Genomic DNA, 9,593 nt, shown 5'->3' with positions numbered 1-9,593 from the left:
CGAGTCTGCCAGCAACGGCATCATTCACTATTACACCAAGGACCGACTAGCAATCCAGTGGCCGGCGCAGTAACCGTTGCAGGCTACGACCACGTAGGAGGATATACTTTGCTCGCGACCGCCAAGGTCTCATTACAAGGGCCAAACGGTCAAATACAAACATGTCGCGCTGTAATAGATGGTGGATCACAGGTGAATCTTATTTCAAGGAGAATGGCAGATCTGCTATCTCTTAAACAAAGGTCACCGGTTGAAATATCTGGAATCGGAGGAAAGATATCAACAGCAATTAGATCAACACTAAAGCTCTCATCCTGTACATCAGGGTTTGAAAAACTATTAGAGGTATTTATTATGCCCACAGTCATTACAGACCAACCGTCAGTACCGATTACAACCGATCTTAATATTCCCGAGGGACTGCCGTTAGCAGATCCTGACTTTCGGCAACCAGGACCCATTGACCTAACTTTAGGGGTTGAAGTATTTTCTCGTGTAATTACCGGTGAACTTCTTGAACTAGGACCTAATAAACCTTTGGCACAAGGCACAAGGCTTGGTTATGTAATCACAGGTTATCTCAATAAAGAAACCTCATCTGATACGGAAATCAACCCCAATCTAATAGAAAACAGAGATGATTTTGCAGGACCGAACGCTGCTTATGAGCCAACGAAAGATAAAAATCCGATGAATATAGAACCGACGTCTCATCAATTCAAAACCTATAAGAAGGCTGACTTTGGTTCAACATTTCTAAACTTAACCAAGAAAGATCTTAGTTTTGTTGCAGAACGTCCACATACCATAGACGTGCCAAATGATCAAATTCTACGAGGGCACAATTTCAGTCCCCACGGTAATGTAAATTTTATCGCAAATGGGAGTGTTCAGCAGCATCAAGAAGATGTGAAGGACCTGAATCACAAACAGGAACCGCCGCAGTTGAAGATCCCCCGTGGTCAATGATTTGTTAGGTGCTTCCTATACAATTCGGCCAAGGGCTGACCGACATCACGCCTTTAATTGAGGGTACCCCTCAATGGGGGGGAGAATGTTCGTACCCAAAGGTACTCAACATGACCACACCCAACAAATCAAGCAGTAGCCAAATTGGGAACAGTACCAGGCGCTCAGTAGCACTCACTGCAGATGAGAATTGCTGGTCAGCATATTATATCATATGTCTCACTAACTCACCATCTCACCATCTCACCATCTCACCGTCACAACGATACGCTGACCCGCCAATGCAGTCAGCACATTTGCGGTGTCAGCCGAGCCAACTACGCAACTGCTACCGTAATCATAATTCCCTGACCTACTTTAGAATATAGCTTCTTTCACTAACCATTACACTAAGCGTCCGTGTTCTAAGTAGAATATAAGCAGGTATCAAATGAAGAATAAATCAGTTATCAACACACCTCATAACTCCGCGGTTCTACTTCCTACCTCTAGGAATAGGGCTCGTAATACACTATCTCAACTAGCAGCTAACCACGTTAGCTCAACCTCAGCGCAGTTCAGCATCGCCTGTGGTCCGGCATTGCAGTAACCATCGTTACCATTGCCGCGACGCGATCGTCCTGCAGGTGTCTACTTCGGTTAGGCACAAACAATATAAATATATAAATATATAAATATATAAATATATAAATATATAAAAATATAAATATATAAATATATAAATATATAAATATATAAATATATAAATATATAAATATATAAATATATAAATATATAAATATATAAATATATAAATATATAAATATATAAATATATAAATATATAAATATATAAATATATAAATATATAAATATATAAATATATAAATATATAAATATATAAATATATAAATATATAAATATATAAATATATAAATATATAAATATATAAATATATAAATATATAAATATATAAATATATAAATATATAAATATATAAATATATAAATATATAAATATATAAATATATAAATATATAAATATATAAATATATAAATATATAAATATATAAATATATAAATATATAAATATATAAATATATAAATATATAAATATATAAATATATAAATATATAAATATATAAATATATAAATATATAAATATATAAATATATAAATATATAAATATATAAATATATAAATATATAAATATATAAATATATAAATATATAAATATATAAATATATAAATATATAAATATATAAATATATAAATATATAAATATATAAATATATAAATATATAAATATATAAATATATAAATATATAAATATATAAATATATAAATATATAAATATATAAATATCCTGGATCGATTTAGCGTCGCTTGTGAACGGTTGTGTTTACTCTTGTGCTCTGAATTTTTGTCTATTCTGTGATTTTTTGCGAGTGTTTTGTGTTTGTTTATTAACAAAGCTCAGTCTAACCGCTGGGTAAGTGTGTTTAGTGTTTTTTTACTAGATCTCCCAGTGATTATAGTTATTTTAACATTTATATTAGATTTGTTTAATCTCCTAGCTTTGTTAGTGTAATTTTATACTCACTAAACTCTTCGATTTTCACTCTCTCTCCCGCTCTATATTACAACTGTAACTTAAACTCTCTCTGAACCTGCCAAATTTCTGGTAGACTTTTGGTGTGCTATTCTCTTGTCTCTCTCTCTCTCTCTCTCTTGCTTGCTTTACATTGTAACTGTTCCTTCGTAAAGTTGTCAGTGTCCCACAAGCAACGCTCAATCGATAAAAGATTTATTCTCTCGTGCTCTCTTACATTTAAAATAATACGCGATCTCGCGCTTTTATTTGTTTTCGTGTTTTGTGCCTTTGGGTATTTGGAATTTGATCCCAGTGCCAAATTTACTTGAGGTATTTTTCATATATTATTTTATTTTATTTCATTTCCTTTAAATGGCTCTTGTTTGCTCAAAGAAAAATTGTACTCTTTCGTGTTCAACTAAAGACCCTTTTATTTTCTGCTGGCTCTGCGAATCGATGATGCACGTTAAGTGCGCAGGATTTACTGGTAGAGTCAAAGACTTCATTGATCAGAATTCTGGGCTCATGTGGTCATGCGGATCCTGCAAGGAAATGGTTGTTGAGATGAGCGGCTTTATGAAGCAGACTCGAGACAGCCTTTTGAATCTCTCTGGTGCTTTTAAACAGCTCAATGAGGGGTTCAATTCCGTTTATGCCCAATTTAATAATAAAAAACAAGGAAGAACGCTATAGTCGAGTACCTCGACTATCAGATACCCGTTACTCAGCTAAAGGGACCAAAGGGAAATGGAGATATGCAAGCAGCAAAGCGAGATTTAAATGCGCCACCTACCGGCGGAAGACAGATTTAAGCATTGTGGGCGTTAGGGTAGGCGTGGCAAATTTTTTTTTGGATCAATCGATAGGCATTGACGAGACCAATACATTTCAGTTAAAATTTTTAATCTAGCATAAAAATTGTGGGCGCCACAGGCTTGGGCGGTTTGTGGGCGTTAGAGTGGGCGTGGCATATTCGCATAACAAACTTGCGCTGCGTACAAGGCTACGGAATCTAAATCTGAAATCCCAATACTCTATCTTTGATAGTTTCCGAGATATCCGCGTTCATATTTACGATTTTTTGAAGTTTGTAGGCGGTTTGTGGGCGTTAAAGTGGGCGTGGCAAACTTTTTTTTGGGTCAATCGATAGGTATTGATAAGAACAATTCATTTCAGTTTAAATTTTTACTCTAGCATCAAAACTGTAGAAGCCACAGTTTTGGGCGGTTTGTGGGCGTTAGAGTGGGCGTGGCACTCTACTGAAACAAACTTGCGCTGCGTAAGAAGCTCAGGAATTTTTTCGCCAAATCTCAATAGCCTAGCTCTCATAGTTTCCAAGATCTCAGCGTTCATCCGGACAGACGGACAGACGGACAGACGGACAGACGGACAGACGGACAGACGGACAGACGGACAGACGGACATGGCTAGATCGACTCGGCTAGTGATCCTGATCAAGAATATATATACTTTATGGGGTCGGAAACGCTTCCTTCTGCCTGTTACATACTTTCCGACGAATCTAGTATACCCTTTTACTCTACGAGTAACGGGTATAATTACTTACTGAGTCGCCTAAACGTAAAAAAACCAGCTTAGCGGCAGTTAATACGGTCACGGTATCCACCCCAAATCCGAACTTGGTGGCTGCAGCAGTCTCTGTTAACACTGTGGTAAGTGAACCTACTGCGCCTATGGATACAGCTGTTTCAGGTGAAGTCACTGCTTCTCGAAGTCGGGTGGTAAAGAAACCCTCAGTGCCGGCTACGGTGCCGACCGTACCTATAGGTACAGAAGTTACCGTTTCTGGCTCTCAGCTTAGTGAGGTGCAATCTGCTGCTGGGGGACGTAAGAAATTATCGGTTGTTCCGCATAGGAAACAATTATTTGTTTCGAGATTCACCCCAGATACCACATCTGAGGATGTTTTGGAATTTATTCGTGAAAAATTCCCATCCGAGAATATTTCAGTTGAACAATTTAGATTTTCATATGCTCGTAGTATATCGTCTTTTAAAATATTTGCTCCGCCTGATGTGTTTAAGGTACTACTTTCTGAAAGCTTTTGGCTTAATGATGATTTAGTAATAAAAGAATTTGTTCCCAATAAACCGAGAACAAATAACAGACCTTCCACTGCGCCAAAAAACTAAAAAGTTTATTTTTGGCTTATCAAAATGTTAGGGGACTAAATATGAAGCTACCCATGCTTTATGCTGACTCCTCTGCATTTACTGCTGATATTTTGGCTTTTACGGAAACTTGGCTGAAACCGGAGATATCTGACAATGAAGTTCTGTCTAACAATTTTAATGCCTATAGGACCGATCGCTCCTCACGTAGGGGAGGCGGTGTGCTGATTGCCGTTAGCACCAGCCTAACATCCGAGAGAATTCACTCTGATACTCCTAATGAAATTAAATTTGTTAGTGTGAAAGTTTCCTTGCAATCATTCTCAATATTTGTTACATGTTCCTATATTCCACCTGGCTCTGATATACTAATTTATGAGCACCACCTGACTGCGATAAAATCTGTTCTATCCCTTCTTTCTAACCGTGACCATTTGATTGTTTTGGGTGACTTTAATCTCCCGGATATTTCTTGGTCTCCTCCTACTGACTCACTAGTCGCTATACCTCTATCCGCCCATGATTTTGTAGATGGTCTTCTAGAATTATCGTTACAGCAAGTAAGCTTTATACGGAATTCATTAAATAGACAACTAGATCTCGTGTTTGTTTCAGACCCGTCTGAAGTCACGGTATCTAGAATTGACGCTCTTGTTGTACCTGAAGACCGATATCATCCAACAATGGAATTGACAATCTGCCTCCCATGCGTTGATACCCTCTCTCCTTTAGTTTCTCAAACTAAAATGAGATGTTTCCGAAAATGCAACTATAAAAAACTTAACGACATGATTTCTCAATATAATTGGACAGAATTGTACAATTGTATGGATATTGAAAGTGCCACTGAACACTTCTAAATAGTGTTAAATACCTTTTTTACTGAATGCGTTCCTGATAGGTTTCCTTCAAAGACAAACAGGCCACCTTGGTTTACCAATGCGCTTCAAAGACTTAAAAACCTTAAGACAAACACTTATAAAAAGTATAAGAAATCGGGTAAGCCATCTGATTTTTCGAAATATGTGGTGGCTCGATCGGATTTTAATGTTCTCAATAGTCATTGCTATTCTATGTATTTAAGTCGATGTAAATTTGAATTTTCAAATGATCCGAAGCAGTTTTATAACTTTGTCAATGCCAAGCGTAAGTCGTCAGCATTGCCTTCATCGGTACGTTTTAACTCAATGGAGGCATCGACGGATTCTAAAATTGCTGATTTATTTGCCGAGTTTTTCCAAACTACTTATAGTTCGGCTGCTTGGTCAAATTCTAACTACCCTAATCCCTTAAATAAGGCAAATTGTATCTTTACCCCTGAAATTACGGAAATTTCTCTCGTAAGAGACTTAGAAAAAACAACGCCAACTTATTCTCCCGGTCCTGATGGACTCCCCGGGTGTGTGCTTAAGTTTTGTGCGTCAACCATATGTAAACCGATTCTTAAACTTTTTAATTTGTCTATTTCATCGTCAGTTTTTCCTACTATCTGGAAGGACTCTTTTATCATTCCACTTCACAAAAAGGGTGCGAAGGCGGATGCCCAGAATTACAGAGGTATTTCTAAATTGTCGGCAATTCCTAAAGCATTTGAACGTATTATTACTTCTCATTTGCAACATTTATGTTCCTCGCTAATATCACCGTGTCAGCATGGTTTTGTTAAGCGAAGATCGACCACCACCAACCTTCTGGAATTGTCATCTATTGTAATAAATGGATTTAAGAATAAAATGCAGACTGACGTTATATACACAGATTTTAGTAAGGCCTTTGACTCTGTCAACCACTCTCTTCTCTTATTTAAATTAAATCAGCTTGGGTTTCCACGTAATCTATTAACTTGGATTTCAAGTTATTTGAATGGTAGGACTCAGAGGGTTATATTCAAGAACTCTGCCTCAAAACTGATCTATGTGACATCTGGAGTGCCTCAGGGTAGTCATTTGGGCGCTTTGCTGTTTACTTTGTTTATTAACGATCTTCCCTCTATCATAACACACTCTCGTGTACTAATGTATGCTGATGATGTTAAGCTTTGTTTATCACATAATGATATAGCGTCGGGTTTCAACTTACAGTCAGATATTGATTGTTTTCAGGGATGGTGTGAGTATAACCTTTTAAATTTGAACTGCCTTAAATGCAACGTTATGACTTTTCATAGGGGTACTCCTACTTTTGTTAGTTACTCTCTTCAAAATACGCCACTCGACCGCATATATTCAGTTAATGACTTAGGCGTTCTTCTGGACCCAAAACTTAAATTTGACTGCCACATAATGTCCACTGTCAGCAAGGCCATGAGTGTTCTTGGGTTTATAAAGCGTTGGTCAAAAGAATTTGATGACCCTTATACAACCAAATTATTATTTACCTCCCTTGTCCGTCCTATTTTGGAATATTGTTCTTCGGTTTGGAGTCCACAATATCAAGTGCATATTGACCGTATTGAGTCGGTACAAAAAAAATTTCTTCTTTTTGCCCTTCGTAGTTTGAACTGGGATCAAAACATAAGGCTACCTTCCTATCAGAGTAGATTACTATTACTTAATTTACCTACCCTTGCAAATCGTAGAACAATGCTTGGTACTATTTTTATGCAAAATCTTATAAGAGGTGATATTGATTCTGTAGAACTTGTAAACCGCCTAACTTTCAATGTTCCTGTTAGACTTACACGAAATTATTATCCCCTAAATTTGCCACGATGTACATCTAATTTTTGTCTGCACGAGCTTTTTCGCGTTCTATGTAATAATTATAATAACCTTTATCATTTACTTTGCACTTCAACTTCTATCCCGGTATTAAAAACTAATATTTTAACTCATTTGCTTCTTTCTTAGATGCTTCTTTTATTTTCATTTGTGTCCCGTCTCTATTTGTTTTTTGTATCTTCCTCGCGAACTCGTATTTTTGCCCAAATTGATAAAAGGGCCCCGCGCGTAACAAGCACGTGCTTGGTGTCGTTGGGCCACTTGTTTGTACTGCTCGTAGTGCATCAACGTCCATCAATAAGATTAAAAAAAAAAAAAAAAAAAAAAAAAAAAAAATATAAATATATAAATATATAAATATATAAATATATAAATATATAAATATATAAATATATAAATATATAAATATATAAATATATAAATATATAAATATATAAATATATAAATATATAAATATATAAATATATAAATATATAAATATATAAATATATAAATATATAAATATATAAATATATAAATATATAAATATATAAATATATAAATATATAAATATATAAATATATAAATATATAAATATATAAATATATAAATATATACACTGGTCGGCATATGTATTTTGACAAAACAAAAGTTAAGTATACTCATAACTTGAATTTACTTCTTGTAAGCTATAGGCATCAATGGAAAGGTAATTTCAATGCCGTTTGAATGATACAATACATTTCTTAACCCATTCAGTATTTATTGAAAAGGACAAATTTGTGTAAATCAACTTTTAAATTTTTTTTTAAAACTTTTTTCCTTGACTTGAAAACTTAAATTTTTTTATGCAAAAAGTTTCTTTAAACAAAAATAATAGTAACTGCAAAACGAATTTTTCAAAAATCATTTTTCTTATATTTTTTATGAATTTTTGAAAATGCTTAAAAACATGCATTTGAGCCATATTTTTCTCTTTTTCATACAAATTTTTTCCGACATTGTCACCTTCAAAAAATCATAAAAAATATAAGCAAAATGATTTTTGAAAAATTCTTTTTGCAGTTACTATTATTTTTGTTTAAAGAAACTTTTTGCATCAAAAAATTTAAGTTTTCAAGTCAAGGAAAAAAGTTTTAAAAAAAAATTTAAAAGTTGATTTACACAAATTTGTCCTTTTCAATAAATACTGAATGGGTTAAGAAATGTATTGTATCATTCAAACGGCATTGAAATTACCTTTCCATTGATGCCTATAGCTTACAAGAAGTAAATTCAAATTATGAGTAAATTTAACTTTTGTTTTGTCAAAATACTTATGCCGACCACTGTAAATATATAAATATATAAATATATAAATATATAAATATATAAATATATAAATATATAAATATATAAATATATAAATATATAAATATATAAATATATAAATATATAAATATATAAATATATAAATATATAAATATATAAATATATAAATATATAAATATATAAATATATAAATATATAAATATATAAATATATAAATATATAAATATATAAATATATAAATATATAAATATATAAATATATAAATATATAAATATATAAATATATAAATATATAAATATATAAATATATAAATATATAAATATATAAATATATAAATATATAAATATATAAATATATAAATATATAAATATATAAATATATAAATATATAAATATATAAATATATAAATATATAAATATATAAATATATAAATATATAAATATATAAATATATAAATATATAAATATATAAATATATAAATATATAAATATATAAATATATAAATATATAAATATATAAATATATAAATATAAAAATATATAAATATATAAATATATAAATATATAAATATATAAATATATAAATATATAAATATAAAAATATATAAATATATAAATATATAAATATATAAATATATAAATATATAAATATATAAATATATAAATATATAAATATATAAATATACAAATATATAAATATATAAATATATAAATATATAAATATATATATATATAAATATATAAATATATAAATATATAAATATATAAATATATATATATATAAATATATAAATATATAAATATATAAATATATAAATATATAAATATATAAATATATAAATATATAAATATATAAATATATAAATATATAAATATATAAATATATAAATATATAAATATATAAATATATAA

Source organism: Drosophila subpulchrella, unplaced genomic scaffold (genome assembly GCF_014743375.2).
Source record: "Drosophila subpulchrella strain 33 F10 #4 breed RU33 unplaced genomic scaffold, RU_Dsub_v1.1 Primary Assembly Seq16, whole genome shotgun sequence".
Classification (NCBI taxonomy): domain Eukaryota; kingdom Metazoa; phylum Arthropoda; class Insecta; order Diptera; family Drosophilidae; genus Drosophila; species Drosophila subpulchrella.
The sequence above is the reverse complement of the archived record's forward strand: the minus strand, read 5'-3'. Positions refer to the sequence as shown.